This window comes from Hyla sarda, chromosome 4, assembly GCF_029499605.1.
Source record: "Hyla sarda isolate aHylSar1 chromosome 4, aHylSar1.hap1, whole genome shotgun sequence".
NCBI lineage: Eukaryota > Metazoa > Chordata > Amphibia > Anura > Hylidae > Hyla > Hyla sarda.
Window position 1 is genome coordinate 268,769,995 of NC_079192.1, and position 18,589 is coordinate 268,788,583.

Sequence of the window (18,589 nt, forward strand, 5' to 3'; positions counted from 1 at the left end):
GGTGGAATGTACCCCACATCTCTTGGCTGGGTTGTCTACCCTGACTGTCCTACCCTGACTGCTTTACTTTTTTAGGACACTTTCTATTCCAGTTCGTTTGAATGTTCGCTTTAGGTTTATATGGTGGGACCTCCATCCTAGAATTCCATGAACTATTATGTATTACCATAAAAGTGTTGGAGACCTATCTGTGCCCAATATCCTGAAATATTATAGGGTGGCGCATATAGCTCAACTCCTGATCTGTAATTTAGGTTCATCTGGTCCTTGGTGACTGACCCATAGGATAAATTGAAGGGGCTATCCACCATAAGGTGATTTTACTACATACCTGCCAGACATTAATGAACATGCTTAGAAAGCATTTGTGCTTGTCTTGGGGCTAGATGGCTATGTTGTGAAATTACCATAATACTTATAATATATTTCCTGTTGGAATTTGTTCCCTTAAACTACAAATCCCATGATTCTTTGTTTGTAAGTGTGAAGTCACTTTTCTCCCTCCCAGACATCAGCCACCCGCCCCATTGCAGCACACCTGTGATCTCTTAAATGCAATAGACTATTGTTTTCTGACCAGGGTGGCTCCAGTTGTTGCAAAAACAGAATGATCTTTCTACCACCCAGCGGTCGCCCCACCCATTGAAGCAATAACAGGCTCCTTCTAATCACCTGACTAATGTCTCAAGCTGCACTGCAACTGGGAAAATCGACACTCATTTAGTATGCTGTTAAAAATAAATATTGGGGCAAAAATCACAGAAGAATTGCTAGACCACCATAATGCCCCTGTAGCATAGTCAAATAAAAAAATGAAAAATCCTGGAATACCCATTTAAGAATACCAGTTTTAATGTATATTAAACTCCCCCAAAAACTTTTTCTGGCTTCGGAATACACTATATGGTAAAATAAAGGGTGTCAGTAAAAAGTATAACTCTTCCAACAACAAAAAAGCCTCAATACTACTTTGTCAGTGGAAAAAAAAGTTGTGGGTCTAAAAGAGTGGGGAGGAAGAAAACGTAAGCCATATATCTAATTCGGGAAAATTCAGGGGTCTGAAAGGAGTTAAAATGCATTTAAATGCTATTCTTTGGGGGAGATTTATCAAAACCTGTGCAAAGGAAAAGTTGCCCAGTTGCCCATGGCAACCAATCAAATTGCTTCTTTCATTTTGCAGAGGCCTTGTTAAAAAGAAGAAAGCTGATTGGTTGCTATGGGCAACTGGGCAACTTTTCCTCTGGAGAGGTTTTGATAAATCTCCCCCTTTCTCTATCAAACTGGCATTCTAGTTATATATGTATAAATGAGCAGTTATGCAGAAAGGTGGAAATACTATGGTTTGAAACATCACTTCTGCTTATCAACCCTTATTATTTTATCATACTAAGGTGAACTGGTCAGGTTGAGGGACGTTTTTTTTTTTGTTTTGCTTTTTTAGCTCGGTCCACCAGCTCTTTGAAGAACAATGATGTAACACAAGCACAGACTAAACCTTTCCATGACCCTAGTTACACCCTTGGTAGAGAATTTGCCCAAAAGGGATGAACCCCCTTACACTGACCCCAAGTGACACCCTCAAAGCTAGCCCTAATTTATCCAGGTCTGCTTCGTCTAGTAGAGAAAATAGGAGAAACTGTGTCCCAATGATTCGTATAATGATGTTTGGCAGCATTCTATACCCATTCCTATTTTTAGCTTACAAATAGTAATGCAGGAAATAGGATGAAATACTGTCATGTGAAAGTGACCTTAGTATCATTTTTCCGACCCCAAAGCAACATATTCTACTGTAGGTCTTTATGTGTCTGAATCAGTCAGTGACTGACTTGTGTTACTATGGATAGTGCATTATTTAATAGCGGAATATGACTACATAAAGACACCAGTCTGCCTGTAAGTCATTTCCATTTAGAATAAATATTTTGATAACTGTGTTAACCTTCAGTGTCAGACATTAGTGCATTTATGTCATTATGTATGTTGTACATATTGGAGGAAAGGCTCAAGGCTTGCCAAAGAAAAGCTAAATGAAGCCATCAATGACCTTGGCAATATGGTTTAATATATGTGCACGTAAAAATCATTGCAAATGATAAAATATAATGCTTTGAGTAATAAGATACAAATCAAAAATGTGTCAGATTCGGTACACTTATAAATCACTATCCAACAGGAAGGAGGAAATGATCTCCAAAGTGGGAATGTCAACTATATAAAACTTTTCAGTAAGGATGAAAAAAAATGACGTGCTCCGAGGATTCAGCACTGGTCTCCAAGATAAAGTGCAAAATCCAAATCTTGGACTGTTTCCCTGAATGTTAATAAAAGATGAGATCTTTACTTTCAAAATCTATTTTATTTGCTTGTAATAAATGTCATCTTAGATTAATATTCATAAGAGCAGAGGGAGGGGCTGCAGATAGATCCATTAGCGAGCTTGTCTGATAGAATGAGCACTAAACAGCATCCAGCTACTTGCTTTCTACTATACAGCCTATGTTCAAACAATATTTTTTTGTCAGCATTTTTTTTCATAAAAAAAGATTAATATTTCTTTAGCAGTTTTTTTGTAATATGGGTTACATATTGTGGGTGAACAGCTCTAGAAAGAGGTTTACTTACATTAATAGGTGTAGTACTTGCAGAGTTATGTCCCATTATTCTTCTATTCCTATTGCACTGCTGTGGGCAATAGAGGTGGGGAGCCAGCTTGCCAAGCTCCCCTGCCTTCTCTACATTTCCTGCCCAGCCCGTCTCTGTAATGAATATGCAAATATCTTCACTCTTATATCAACAGGACATGAGAGCCTGCCGAAAGGCACATCCGGAAGGCAATGGCACACAGAGCAGAGCACTTACTCCCTGCAGGCTAGTAAAGATCAGGAATATAAAGGAGGCAGGGGAGCATGGCAAACCAGCTCCCTGCCTGCAATAGTAATAGAAGAAAAAGGGGACATAACTCTGCAAGTACAAAACCTGTTAATGTACGTAAGCTCTCTTTTTAGAGCTGTTCACCCAAACTATAACCAAGTATCTTGGGTTTAGTGCGAGTAAACAGCCTGTCAGTTTCTTTTTAAATAATGACAAGGTGTGCACTACCAGGAGTTTTTCAATTGTGTTCCACCTAACTCAATAACTGGAAAAAATGTCTGCATTTTGGCTGTCTTTTGAACCTCCCCACTGCAAAAAAAAAAAATTGTGGTTTTTCTTTTCCGTACAAAAACAGCTAAAAAAAAACGATGTGTGAGCATAGCTGCAGGTTACAAAAGACAGTCTACAGTGTTTAATTGGAACCAATTGCACATATGTTATATTTATTAAATTACACATACTTCTTTCACAAATTCTGTAAAGGTGTCCGTAGCCTTTTAACCCCCCCCCCCCCCCCCTCCTACTATTTAGCCCAACCTCTACTTTCTATTTGGGATGATGGCCCTGGGCAATGCAGTTTTGCCTGAGCAGAGCTTGGACCGATCGCGCAGGCCCTTTCACTGTCCCTACACAAGTGCAAGTACATTTCACGCTTTAAAAACAATCCCTCAGGAGAGCTGATATTGTCACCCAGTATCTGGATACTTTTTGCATGACAAGATAGTATAATGGGTCAATGTGAGGATGAAGTGTGTTCAGGCTGATGGGCTTACTGTTTTTAGCTCGACCACCAGCTACTTGATGATTCACCATCTCTATTGGAAATGTATGTAGTACAACACTATAGCACAAACACTATCATTTCCCATGGCCCTAGCTATGCTCCAAAAAGGGTGATCTCAAAGCACTGTCTCCATAGTGGCTAAAAGGTAGGATGGGAAAAATAGGTAAAAAAGTATGTTAACCCCTTAAGGACGCAGGGTTTTTCCGTTTTTGCATTTTTATTTTTTCCTCATCACCTTCTAAAAATCATAACGCTTTCATTTTACCAAAAAATCCACGGCAAAACGGAAAAAAAAATTCATCGTGCGACAAAATTGAAGAAAAAAATGCCATTTTGTAAATTTTGAGGGTTTCCGTTTCTACGCAATGCATTTTTCGGTAAAAATGGCAGCTTACCTTTATTCTGTAGGTTCATATGGTTAAAATGATACCCTACTTATATAGGTTTGATTTTGTATTACTTCTGAAAAAAATCATAACTACATGCAGGAAAATTAATACGTTTAAAATTGTCATCTTCTGACCCCTATAACTTTTTATTTTTCCGCGAACAGGGCGGCATGAGTGCTCATTTTTTGTGCCGTGATCTGAAGTTTTTGTGGGTACCCTTTTTATATTGATCGAACTTTATTCATTTTTTCATGATATAAAAAGTGACCAAAAATACGCTGTTTTGGACTTTAGAATTTTTTTCTGTGTATGCCATTGACCGTGCCATTTAATTAATGATATATTTTTATAGTTCGGACATTTCCACAGTTCGGCGATACCACATATGTTTATTTTTATTTACACAGTTGGGTTTTTTCTAAATGGGAAAAGGGGGGTGATTCTTACTTTCATTAGGGAAGGGGTTAAATTATCTTCATTAACTTTTTTTTTTACACTTTTTCTTTGCAGTGTTATAGCTCCCCCCTTTTGGTTATTACACTGCACATACCGATCTCATACACAGATCATTGCCGTGCATTGACACAGCAAAGATCAGTGTTATCGGCGGTCAATTGCTCAAGCCTGGATTTCAGGCTTGGAGCAATCAATCGCCGATCGGACACGACAGAGGCAGGTAAGAGACCCTCCTGCTGCGTCCTAGCTGATCGGGATATCGCGATTTCACCACAATGGTCCCGATCAGCCCGACTGAGCTGCCAGGAAGCTTTCACTTTCATTTTATACACGGCAATCAACTTTGAATGCCGCACCTAAAGGGTGCCGCACGCTATTAGCCCAGGGTCCGGGCTTTCATTAGTCGATGGGACCGATCAGGTATGATGCGGGGTCATAGCGTGACCCCCCATTATATACCGGGACCGGACGCAAGGCGTGCAGGTACACCTTGCGTTCTTAAGAGGTTAATGATCTGTATATATAACAACATAAGAAATTGGTGGGAAAAAGTACAAGAGTGGACAACTACATGAATATTGTGACATATTTCAGGTTGTCATCAAGCTTTGTTTACTTAATGGAGAACTCCAGAATATAAAAATTGTCCAACATACTGCCTGCAGTAAAAAAAAATAAAGATGTACATACCTTCCTTCACTCCCCTGGAGCCTCCAGTAACCATCTCCGGTCTCCGCCACGATCCTCTTCCTGGTTGCCGGTGGTCGGCGAGTCATACTGCGCTCAGCCAATCAGGATTTCCCTGCGGCCGGTGATAGGCTGAGCGGCAGTGTGAGAACGCTTCAAGACACAAAATTCTTCACTACACTGGCACCTGCTGCCGGGGCTAAAGACGTCACACTGCAGCTCAGCCTATCGCTGGCCGAGTTGGGACTTCGCTGCGGCCGGTGATTGACTGAGTGCAGTATGACTCGGTCACCACCGGCAACCAGGAAGAGGATCGTGGCGGAGACCGGAGCTGGTTAACAGAGGCCCCGGGGGAGCGAAGGAAGGTATGTACATCTTTATTTTTTTACTGCCGGCAGTATGGGGGGGGCAATTTTTATATTCTGGAGTTCTCCTTTAACTCCCTCCATTGTACAACATTTTGGCAACAACAGTTGCATTATGAAGGGAATTAAATAAACACATCTTGAATATGACCTGAAACCTCTTGGTTTGCTGTGACCTTGGATGTTTGTATACTGAAGTCTAGGCCTGAATGGTCACCTGCACAGTGGCTGCTCTCTGGTGCTGTCTCCAATCCTCCACACTGACTAATGTGACAGAAAACGCATGCTACAAGACCAAAAATCCACAGCAAAGTCTGTGCAAATCTGTGCAAATGTCTTTGACTGCATGTGTATGGTTGCACTGGTCATTAGCAAGGATTTATTTTCCCTAAGAAACTGCAACAAATCCCATGTTAATCTGTAGTGTGTGCTTATAGTCTAACAAATAAAATTGCAATATACATGGTCTTTAAAGGGGGCTTCTGGATTTTGATAAATTTGTACACAGGCAAGGTAACTAGAAAAACAAACATTATTATTCCCTTTGGCCGCTTCTAGTTCATATAACTAGGATGTGTTAATGCAATAACTTCTTTAAAGAGCACCTGTCATGATCTTGTTGAATTTTATAATCTTCCCAGTTCACTACCCCCATCATGATAAACCACCCCTGCCTTTATTTTATTATTTTTTAGTTTTCTACTTTGATATTGCTCTGTACTTTCTGCTCAGTCCCAATCAGATTCACAGACTGGGAAGGGGCGTTACCCAGCAGCCATGACATCATCTGAAGCAATAAAGGGGAGAATTTACTCCCTCACTCTGCTACACACAGCCAAGAGCAGTGTGAGATGAGCTATAACTGGCTAAGGCTGCACACAAGTCTGGACAACATGGGAAAAGTTTTCACAAATGACACTAATGCACTAAAACCTAAATGCAGGACTGTTCATACGATGAATACTCTTCACATTCAAATCCAGTGAATTAATCTATCATTATTTCTTTTGTATTTTTAATACTGCAATGTCCTTCTGTATATTTCTTATGGCTACCCTCCAGTAATCTATGCCTGAGTCTTGCCAACATAGGATGAATCATTTTCTTCCTATTGCATTATTGCGCACCCATCAAATGTTGGATAAGTGATTAGCCAATGTTGCTGTGAATCAAAATGACTGCTCCAATTTGTCTTTTTTTGTCCTTTTATTGGTAACATTTTGCACACATTGTAAAGGCTAAAGTTTCTGTAAAGCTTTAGATTTGATCAGTGTTGCTGATCATGTTAGTTTTGATAAGCCTTTCTTAAAGGGTTGTCCAGTGGGATACAAGAAGGTGGGGGATGAATGAGGTATTGCTTTTTTATTGTATTTTTTTTTTTATTGTATTGCACGATATAACCACTTTAAAGCAACACTTTTAAGAAAATATTTTTAGAATTGTGACTATTAAAACCTACTAAGCGTCACACTTAACAATCTCTTTCACAGGTCTCCAGATACAGTAGAATCTCCCAATAGCGGACACTCACGGGGATTGAGAGATTGTCTCTTATTGGGAAAAAGGCTCAAAATTCTTCCTAAATGACTGAATACTGTTCTATAATCACCCCAGAGTGTAATTACCTATAAAACATGATAAAAAGCAATATTACAGTAGAATCTCCCAGTCTCGTTTAATCTACCCTGCCAATTAACCCCCCCCCTTAACCCCTGTGCCACATAATTTCCCCTTGATCCCCTCTCCCCATGCCATTTCATTCCCCCTTTATTACCGTCTGTGTAAATTCATCACCCCCCTATTTATGAAGTGGCACAGGGGGATAAAGGGGGAATAAAATGACACAGGGTGTGGTAAAGAGCGGGTGATAACTTTGTACAGAGGGCAATATAGGGGAATTAAACAGCACGGGGGGGATCAAGAGGAAATTATTTGGCACAGGGGGTAATAAAGGGGGGATGATTTGGCACTTCTGCTTTTGTGCTGAGGCTTCTGCAGGGCGGTGCAGCAGGGGCCAGGGCCCCTTACTGGGGTATTGGCTGTGCCCCCTGACGGCAGCCCTGTGTACAAGGTAGGGCCGGCACATAAGCCTGGTTTTCCCCTATTGGGAGTGTTTTGTCCCCTATTGTCCCCTTTGGGAGTGTTTTGTCTCCTAATGTGAGTGTTTTGTCCCCTATTGTCCCCTATTGGGGGTGTCCGCATCCGCTATTGGGAATATCCCCTATGCAGAGGGTACAAATACATTAAGTTTTATGGGATTTTGCTGGGGAATTAAAAACTGTCCACTATTGAGAGGCGTCCCCTATTGGGAGGTGTCCGTTAAGGGAGATTTAACTGTACTGTGAAAATCCATGATCAGCAAAGACTGGAGAAAGTACATGTACTATGTACAAATCTACTTTTACTTTATTTGGCTACATGTGCTATTTATAGTAATAGTGTGCTCTTTGGTAACAGGTGGGTCTTAGGCTCCTTAGGCACCAGTGTCTTTTTGTGTATCTTTCAACTGATTTGTTGTCTATATATATTTTTCATGACTTTTTGAATAAACTTGTATGTTTTTGTTACTCAATAAATGGAATAATATGGTCCTATACATGGTGTGATTTTTTGGGCTAGTATCCACATGGTTGTGTAGGTTGTGTATAATGGTATCTGCGGTGGTCTAGTACTGTTGGTGACTAGAGATGTCGTGAATTGTTCGGCGGCGAACAGTTCCCGGCGAATTTCGCATGTTCACGTTCGCATCGCCGGGCGAACATATGTGAAGTTCGATCCGCCCCCTATACTTTAACATTGCAGTAAACTTTGACCCTGTGAGTCAGAGTCAGCAGACGCATTACAGCCAATCAGCATCAGTCCCTCCCTTCCAGACCCTCCTACCTCTTGCACGGACGCCATTTTAGCCTCATTCAGCATGCTGCAGGCTTAGGAAGTGGAGGGTCAGAGAAGCTGCTCCTACTGTATAGGAAAAGCGATAGCTAGGTTGCTGCTATGTGGTGTATTCAGGGTCGAGTTTACTCCTAAAGCACTAGTGTAACATCTGCTTTAAGGACAGCACATAAAAAAGCCCTTTTTAGGGCTGAAAGATATCAGTCCTGGTTGGGAGGGAACTGCTGGTTAAAAGGGGTAATCCAAAATCAAACTTAAGTTCCTACAAGCAACTATCTACTACAGTATTCAAAGGGCTGAAAGATATCAGTCCGTTAGTCTTGCAACAGCTGGAGGCACCCTGGTTGGGAGGGAACCGCTGGTTAAAAGGAGTACTCCAGAATCAAACTTAAGTTCCTTCAAGCAACTAACTACTACAGTATTCAAAGGGCTGAAAGATATCAGTCAGTTAGTCTTGCAACAGCTGGAGGCACCTTGGTTGGGAGGGAACCGCTGGTTAAAAAGGGTACTCCAGAATCAAACTTAAGTTCCTTCAAGCAACTAACTACTACAGTATTCAAAGGGCTGAAAGATATCAGTCTGTGTGTTTTGCAACAGCTGTAGGCACCCTGGTTGGGGACCACTGCTTAAAAGGGGAACTCTGCTGGCAAGCTTTTTTTCTTTAAAGCAAGTAACTACTACAGTATTCAAAGGGCTGAAAGATATCAGTCCGTTATTCTTTCAACAGCTGGAGGCACCCTGGTTGGGGACCACTGCATAAAAGGGGAACTCCGCTGGCAAGTTTTTTTGCTCATTGTCACACTAGTGCAAATCATATGAGGTGTGACAGTTGTGCAAATAAAAAAAAAAACCTTTTTTGGCTGTTAAATAAAATTAGTCGTCACTGTTAGTTCACGTCACAGTTGCCATTTTTCCTGCCTGCAGGGTAAATTGTGTCACCCTAGTGCAAATCACATTAGGTGTGACAGTTGTGCAAATAAAAATAAAAAAACTTTTTTGGCTGTTAAATAAAATCAGTCTTCACTGTTAGTTCACGTCACAGTTGCCATTTTTCCTGCCTGCAGGGCAAACTGTGTCACCCTTGTGCAAATCACATTAGGTGTGACACATGTGCAAATTTAACCAAAAAAATGACAGGCAGAGGAAGGCCACCCCGCAGGGGCCGTCGTTGTGCTGGAATTCCCTTTGGCCCTAGAATGGCCAGTGTTCAGAGGCCACGTACCCTGAACCCCCAAAGTTCTGAGGACTTAGTTGACTGGCTATCACAAGACACCCAATCTACTACTAAAGCTTCCGCTCGGAACATTGACGCACCGTCCTTCTCCTCCTCTAGCTTAGCTTCGGGCACCTCTCATGCTACCACTTGCCCGCCTGCTGCCACCACCAACACTAGCACCACAGCAGCTTTACTTGATCCGTCAGAGGAGTTATTTACACATCAGTTTGAAGACATGAGTGATACACAACCATTATTGGCAGAGGATGTAGTTAGCAGGGATATGTCTCAGTCAGGCAGCATTACACACATGGACGTACGGTGTGATGATGATGTTGTACCCGCTGCTGCTTCCTTTCTTGAGGTTTCAGATAGCGGTGAAGGTGTTGATGACGATGTGTCCGTGGATGCCACGTGGGTGCCCGCTAGAAGAGAAGAAGAGGGGGAAAGTTCAGATGGGGAGACAGAGAGGAGGAGGAGACATATTGGAAGCAGGGGGAGGTCGTTGCAAGGAGCTAGTGGCACAGTCAGACAGCATGCATCGGCACCCGGGGTCAGCCAGACGGGACGCCAATCAACGCATGCTGTTGCCACCACCAGAATGCTGTCACCGCAGAGCTCAGCAGTGTGGAATTTTTTTTGTGTGTCTGCCTATGACAACAGCGAGGCCATTTGCAACCTGTGCCAGAAGAAACTGAGTCGTGGGAAGTCCAACAACCACCTAGGCACAACTGCTTTGCGAAGGCACATGATGTCACATCACAAACGCCTATGGGATCAACACGTCAGTACAAGCAGCACACAAAGTCAAAGCCGCCATCCTCCTCCTGGTCCAGCATCTTCAGCCAGGTCAACCACTGCTGCCCTCCTTGCCCCCTCTCATCCATCCGCCTCTCTGTCTCTCACCTTGAGCAGTTCCTGCTCATCTGCCCACAGTCAGGTGTCTGTCAAGGAGATGTTTGAGCGCAAGAAGACAATGTCTCAAAGTCACCCCCTAGCCCGGCGTCTGACAGCTGGCTTTTCGGAACTGCTAGCCCGCCAGCTTTTACCATACAAGCTGGTGGAGTCTGAGGCCTTTAAAAAATTTGTAGCCATTAGGACACCGCAGTGGAAGGTACCCGGCCGAAATTTTTTTGCACAAAAGGCAATCCCTAACCTTTACTCCATTGTGCAAAAGGAAATTATGGCATGTCTGGCACACAGTGTAGGGGCAAGGGTCCATCTGACCATTTATACCTGGTCTGCAAAGCATGGTCAGGGCAGGTATATCACCTACACTGCTCATTGGGTAAACCTGGTGACGGCTGCCAATCATGGAATGTGTGGCTCTGCAGAGGAGTTGGTGACACCGCCATGACTTGCAGGCAGGCCTGCTGCCACCTCCTCTACTCCTCCTACTCCCTCCTCTTCCATAACATCCTTGGCCAAGTCCTCTTCCACTGCTGCGTCTTGCTCCACATAACCGGCACCCCCCAGCTCCCCAGGTGCTATTCCACATCCCGGATACGGCAGTGTCACGCCATCTTGGGGTTGACTTGCCTCAAAGCGGAGAGTCACACCGCACCAGCGCTCCTGTTGGCCCTGAACGCACAGGTGGACCAGTGGCTGACTCCGCACCAACTGGAGATCGGCAAGGTGGTTTGTGACAACGGAACAAATTTGTTGGCGGCATTGAGGTTGGGCAAGTTGACACATGTGCCGTGCATGGCACATGTGTGTAATCTGATTGTACAACGCTTTGTGCTCAAGTGCCCAGGCTTACAGGATGTCCTGAAGCAGTCCAGGAAGGTGTGTGGCCATTTCAGGCATTCCTACACGGCCATGGCGCACTTGTCAGATATCCAGCGGCGAAACAACATGCCAGTGAGGCGCTTGATTTGCGACAGCCCGACACGTTGGAATTCAACACTCCTAATGTTCGACCGCCTGCTCCAACAAGAAAAAGCCATCAACGAATATTTGTATGACCGGGGAGCTAGGACATCATCTGCGGAGCTGGGAATTTTTTTTGCCACATTACTGGAGGCTCATGCGCAATGCCTGTAGGCTCATGCGTCCTTTTGAGGAGGTGACAAACCTGGTAAGTCGCACCGAAAGGCACCATCAGCGACATCATACCGTTTGTTTTCTTCCTGGAGCGTGCCCTGCGAAGAGTGCTGGATCAGGCAGTAGGTGAGCATAAAGAGGAAGAGTTGTGGACACCATCACCACCAGAAACAGCCTTATCAGCATCGCTTGCTGGACCTGCGGCAACGCTGGAAGAGGATTGTGAGGAAGAGGAGTCAGAGGAGGAATGTGGCTTTGAAGAGGAGGAGGAAGACCAACCCCAGCAGGCATCCCAGGGTGCTCCTTGTCACCTATCTGGTTCCTGTGGTGTTGTACGTGGCTGGGGGGAAGAAGATTATACCTTCCCTGACATCACTGAGGACGAGGAATGGGACATGAGTAGCTCGGCATCCGTCCTTGTGCAAATGGGGTCTTTCATGCTGTCGTGCCTGTTGAAGGACCCTCGTATAAAAAGGATGAAGGAGAACGACCTGTACTGGGTGTCCACGCTACTAGACCCCCGGTATAAACATAAAGTGCCTGACATGTTACCGCATTACAGCAAGGCGGAAAGGATTCAGCAGGTCCAAAATAAATTAAGAAGTATGCTGTACACAGCGTATAAGGGTCATGTCACAGCACAACAGGGATCTAACAGGGGAAGAGGTGAAAGTAATCCTCCTCCTCCTCCCACGAACACGCCGGCAAGGACAGGATGCTGTACAGACATGCTGTTGATGGAGGACATCCGGAGCTTTTTCAGTCCTACGCATCGCCACAGCCCTTCGGGGTCCACCCTCAGAGAACGACTTGACCGACAGGTAGCAGACTACCTGGCCTTAACCACAGATATCGACACTCTGAGGAGCGATGTACCCCTTAACTACTGGGTGTGCCGGCTTGACCTGTGGCCTGAGCTATCCCAATTTGCGCTCGAACTTCTGGTCTGTCCCGCTTCAAGTGTCCTGTCAGAAAGGACCTTCAGTGCAGCAGGAGGTATTGTCACTGAGAAGAGGAGTCGCCTTGGTCAAAAAAGTCTGGATTACCTCACCTTTCTTAAGATGAATGAGGGATGGATCCCGAAGGGACTGACACTGGGTGATACATTTGACTGAACAAGGCCTGATCAGATGAGTTGCCTTGGCCTAAAAATGGTCCACACGCTGCTGTATTTGAACTCTGAATGCTGGATGACTTGCGTGACTTATCCGCCACCAACTAGGGTTCAAGCCGCAATGATTTAGGTCACTTTCTGCCTGGCAAAACAAACAGAAATTTTTCAGGCCGCTGCTACCAAGTTTTCCAGCCAGTTGTACATGCCTAGTTTTTCTGGCCTCTGCTACTGCACTTGTTATGGTGCTGCAATTTTTCTGGCTGCTGCTACAGCTGCGGCTGCGACAATACCAAATTTTCCAGCCAGGTGTACATGCCTAATTTTTCTGGCCCTGCTACTGCACTTTTTCTGGTGCTGCAATTTTTATGGCCGCTGCTACAGAAGCGGCTGCAACAATACCAAATTTTTCAGGCATGTGTACATGCCTAATTTTTCTGGCCTCTGCTGCGGCAATTGTTATGGTGCTGCAATTTTTATGGACGCTGCTACAGAAGCGGCTGCAACAATACCACATTTTTCAGGCATGTGTACATGCCTAATTTTTCTGGTACTCTCTGCTGACATCTCTGTCCATTTTTGCAACCGTGGATATTAGATGTATGCTAAGGGTAGCATGGTGGCTCAGAGGTTAGCACTGCTGCCTTGCAGCCCTGGGGCCTTGTTCAAATCCCACTATGTGCTGCCTCAAGGGGGGGCTCTAACTATGTGCTGCCTAATATGGGGGAATCTTATGTGCTGCCTAAAGGGGAGCTCTAACTATGTGCTGCCTAACATGGGGGAATCTATGTGCTGCCTAAAGAGGGAATCTAACTATGTGCTGCCTAAAGGGGGGCCCTATGTGCTGCCTAAAGGGGGCTAAAGCACGTTATTCCAAACCATTTAGGAATAATAGGTAATTTATGCCCTTTATGGATTAAAACCAGACTCTGCATCAACTATGTAATTTTCCATGGGAGTTTTGCCATGGATCCCACTCCGGCAAGCCACAGTCCAGGCGTTAATCCCCTTGAAACAACTTTTAAATCACTATTGTGGCCAGAAAGAGTCCCTGTGGGTTTTAAAATTCGCTTGCCCATTGAAGTCAATGGCAGTTGGTGAACTTTTGCGGACGTTCGCGGTTCGCGAACCGAAAATTTTATGTTCGCGACATCACTATTGGTGACAGCGTTTTTTGTTGTTCTTTTTTTTTTTTTTTTTATCCTTATGCACCAGGCCTGGGTACACAATTGCAGTCATGTTCTTGCATATCTCTATGTTTTCTCATTTTTGTTCCTGATCTTCTCTTAACCTCAACCTAGCAGGACTGTTTTTTGGGTTTTTCTTGCACATCTCAGCCAGATGTCAGGTACTCCTTGTTTTCTATTCCAAGATAAGATCATTCCACATATATTTTAACATACTTATAGGTTCGTAGTGAAGATGTTAATGTTTCTGTACATTCACAATTGTCCTTTCTCATCACTTATGTAAATATGTTTTAATGAATATGTTTTGTCTAGAATGCAGCCTATTTCTGTCCATATAAGTTTTTTTGCAATAACAGTTCTGTGATCTTGGGCTCTGTTCACATCTGCATTCATCAATTCCATTTTTCCACTTTCTGTCATGGTGTCCATCATTTTACCAGTAAAAATAGTGCAACATGCTCAGATATGATGGAATCTGCAATGGAGACTTCAAGGCAGATGTGGCCATAGCCTTAGTGCAAAAGACATCCAAATAAATGAATTTACATGGAAGGGCAGCACACCATTGTAAATGAGTATTCAGGGCAGATCATGTTCCCCACATACCGTAGGGACATTTTTACTTCACTTTTATGTATTTGAGACAAGAAGCAAACAGACCCATGTGTTTCTAGGTAAATGTAATTTGCTGCTTGGTAAATCGTAATATAATGCCAAATAAATGCAGTAGAATATTATTCTATTAGTAGGATTACAATGCGGCCACCTGAGCCCACTGTTATGAATTAAAAGATGACATTGTATTGTAGAAAACACAATTTGCTGCATTGCCATGAAAGTCTTTGGAGAGTGATCCTTTTACTCAAAGTGTCTCCTTTCAATTCTAGGCAATGGCTTTGTAATTCCTCTTCATAAAGTCCATGCCCTGCTATCCATCGACTGCGTTCATTACATATTGAGCTATTGTTCTGACCATTAAACCTTTGCCATTTTAAAGCTCAGCTTGCAAGAAAAATAGAATTTTTATAGGAAAATGGATTCAGATACTGCGCTTATTTTTTTATACCCATTTCATCTGGAAGGTATACAAGAAAAAATCTCAGACTGCAGTTGTTTAACCCCTTAAAAGGTACCTGTCCCCATAAATTAAACATATTATAGATTAGCCTTTTTAAATTACTTTTCTAATATACATCCAAATAAAATTTTGTAACTGTATGTGTTAAATATACCTCTAAAAGTTTGGCACCTGGGGTACTATTCTGGTCCTATTTGCAGTCTTGCTGGCAGATTGTCTCCTGCAGCAGCCTGGCAAAGACAGCTCCCTTTTGCAACTACTGCTGAGAAAAGCTCAGAGACTATAGAGTTCTGTGAGAGTTCAGAGCTGAGCGGAGAGTGTGCAGTCTTAGCCAATCACAGCTCATCACACACTGAGCTGCTCTTGGTTGTGTGTTAAGAACAGCATAGCCGAGGGCAGAAGTTCTGCCTGTAGGGCTTCAGATGATGTCACTCCTGCTGGGCACGCCCCTTTCCAATCTGTGAAGCTGACTGAGACTAAGCTGAATATACAGCACAATATCAAGGTAGAAAACTAAACAATAATAAAAATAAAGGCAGATGGTGGTTTATTATGATGGGGGGAGTGAACTGGGCAGATAAAAAAAATGATCAAGATCATTACAGGTACTCTTTGAATATATATAAGATTCCAGCACTCACAAGAATGATGTAAGAAAGTGGTGTTTATTCGCATTTGATCACAGAATGGGTACAGACAGGAAATGTTTCGGCACAGTAGGCCTTTCTCATCTGGCATTAGCCATGGGTCCTGGCTGCTGATAGTAGCTGAGACTATCTTACTATGATACACGTTTAGCTCCTGAGTGTGCTTCATAGACCGGGAGTGGGCACATGTACCACCCATGTCCTTAAGGTGTTAAAGGGCTATTCCAATACAAAAAAATAATATTCTGCTGGGATGGGGGTAGAAAAATAGGCACACTTACTAAGATTTGCCCTCGACAAAACAAATAGTTGGTCTAATAAAGAAAAATTTACCCTTATTGAGACATTTGGTCCAATAGTTAACTGAGCAACAGACAACCGGATTCTGCATAGCCAACAGCTAATGGCAATCACATATGTTCCAATATAGCCTCTCCACACTGACTTTTACATCCAGTGATGGTAAGCAAACTTTTTCCATCCAGTCTATCTCATTGAATGCACCATTTGTAACTTATATGGTATGTTTTTTTATAAGTTTAAAAAACCAGAAGAGAACATGCTGTTGACATCATAAAGGGCAATAACTATAAAAGCTCTGGGACAGATAAAAAGTTTGTTGATACATATTAGGGTGATTTATATTGCTTTCTTTGTTTATGGTATAAAAAGGGTAAAAAATAAATAAATAAAGAAACATAGCCGAGGATGGAGACAACTCCTCTTACACAAAGAGGCAGAACATATTTTTTGTTTTAATACCAGATGCTGTAAACTTTTAATGACCTGCTATACCATTATCATTATTGAAATGTACAGTACATTATGATTACTTCATTGCAAGACATGAATTTTTAAATGTAATCTGCATTCAGGCTTTACATTTTACCTTAAGCTCCAACCATGTCATGTATGATGTACTGATTTTCCAGTGGTTGTTTCTTGCTTTTAGCTTGCACCTCCCTTAGCCTAAAGTTTTTAACCTTCTTTGTTGTTTTCTGAACACTTCTTGCTACCTTAGTCCTGAATACAAACCTGCAGATTATAAATTAAGGATTATTATTATCTTGTATGCAGATTATAAATTAAGGATTATTATTATCTTGTAGGAATTAAAAGATGATTACTTTTATCATGTATGTCTTATTACCTATATATATGTTGTCACATCACCACATAACACCTTTGTTAAACTGTGACAATGAATCTGTTACCTAGATTAACAATGACCTTTACAAAGGACAGTATATTTGCCCTTATCACACTTTCATATTTAGCAATATTTAATTTCAGAAAGGTTACTACAAAATAAGAACTTTAAAATGCCAGCTTTATGTAGAACAAAACTCTCATGCGATGTCAGGGATCAGAAATTGGAATGCGTCTTTAAATCTGGCCCCTGACACCGGGCTAACTTGTTAATTGAGGCCATTATTGCTCACTGACATGACTGGGATAATTATAATGCAAATGTGAAAAACTGGCATTAATACAATTTGTTCTCAAGTTCATTCCACCATTGTTGGCACCGACTCAGTCGTTATGATAATTTAAAGATATTATTTTTAGAAGACTGCTTGGTACATAGTGTGATGCAAAACAGAACTATTAAGACTGCCTTCCCTGAAAAATGGACTGATTATTCCAAGTATCCATGCAAGTGGGAAGAAGTTAGTCCCCAAGGTCACATTTGACAAGTTGTAATTTAGAAACACATATAGACTGTATTTCTATTGGTCGTAAGATTATATTAATCATCATAAAACCAATTATGTCCAACTAGTGGCCAGCATGTGCATACCGTGGAGCCCGGGCAACATTGTCCAAGCAGATGTAATGTCAGAGATCATTTCACCTTTTAAGATTTCTCCCTCTACTGAATGTTGGCATATGAGAGGGGTGGTAATGTGAACGTCTACTGTCTGACCAGTCACAGGCACTTTCTGATAAAGAAGACAAGAGCGGTAAATGAGTCTGAAGGAAGTGCCTAACTAGAATTATTATGGCCCAGGATGTCTGCTTATAAGTCATTCCTTCTAGAACAAGGATACAAGGGTCAGGAAAAATAAGAAATATGGCAAGATTGGAGATATACTGCACATTCCCTCTCAGCAAAGGTATTAAAGAAAAAGGAAGAAAACGGTTACTCTCTAAACGGGTTTATTTTTTGCTTCTTTTTTCTCTTGTGCCCTGTAACTGTAAGAATTCTCTATTTACAGAAAAATATATACAACTGCCTTGGTGACTGAATTATTAAACATACATTTTTTATTTCCTTTATATCCTAATTTTAACATATAACAACAACAAAGATAATGAAAAACTAAAAAAAAAAAAAATGTAACCCCTTAAGGACCGAGCCCTTTTTCACCTTAAGGACCAGAGCATTTTTTGAACATCTGACCACTGTCACTTTAAACATTAATAACTCTGGAATGCTTTTAGTTATTCTGATTCCGAGATAGTTTTTTCGTGACATACGGTTTTCTACTTTAACTTAGTGGTAACATTTTATGGTAACTTGCATCCTTTCTTGGTGAAAAATCCCCAAATTTGATGAAAAAAATGAAAATTTTGCATTTTTCTAAATTTGAAGCTCCCTGCTTGTAAGGAAAATGGATATTCAAAAGAAAATTTTTTTGGGTTCACATATACAATATGTCTACTTTATGTTTGCATCATAAAATGTATGAGTTTTTACTTTTGGAAGACACCAGAGGGCTTCAAAGTTCAGCAGCAATTTTGAAAATTTTTACTAAATTTTCAAACTCACAATTTTTTAGGGACCAGTTCAGGTTTGAAGTGGATTTGAAGGGTCTTCATATTAGCAATACCCCATAAATGACCCCATTAT